Genomic DNA, 328 nt, shown 5'->3' with positions numbered 1-328 from the left:
TAGGGCTTCTTTAACCCTCCTATTGTCTTCGTCCCCCCCTTACTTTGGTGTTCTCGGTCAAATTTGACCGGTCCTGTTTTAACTGCTATTACATTAACACAAAAACCATTTCATTTAACATCCTTTCAAACTGTACATATTCAGACTACTGGTATACATGAAGAACTGCAGTTAACATACAAAGAACAGACACTGAACATGTATTGCGTGTGCCAGGTGTGATCCATGTGGGGGGAGGGGCACATAAGGGGGGGAACGCATCTAGAGTGTGTGTGTGTGTGTGTGTGTGTGTGTGTGTGTGTGTGTGTGTGTGTGTGTGTGTGTGTGT

At 44.5% G+C, this 328-nt stretch overlaps 1 protein-coding gene across 1 annotated transcript in view; it reads left to right on the top strand.

Annotated features, from left to right (window-relative positions):
• LOC104943209 (solute carrier family 41 member 1-like) overlaps positions 1-328 on the top strand; it is a 35,938-nt gene that overhangs the window by 11,786 nt on the left and 23,824 nt on the right. The gene's annotated exons all lie outside the window — the stretch shown is intronic.

The sequence above is a fragment of the Notothenia coriiceps genome, unplaced genomic scaffold, assembly GCF_000735185.1.
Source record: "Notothenia coriiceps isolate Sejong01 unplaced genomic scaffold, NC01 NC01_scaffold00005787, whole genome shotgun sequence".
In the NCBI taxonomy this organism is placed as follows: Eukaryota; Metazoa; Chordata; class Actinopteri; order Perciformes; family Nototheniidae; genus Notothenia; species Notothenia coriiceps.
The sequence above is the reverse complement of the archived record's forward strand: the minus strand, read 5'-3'. Positions and strand labels throughout refer to the sequence as shown.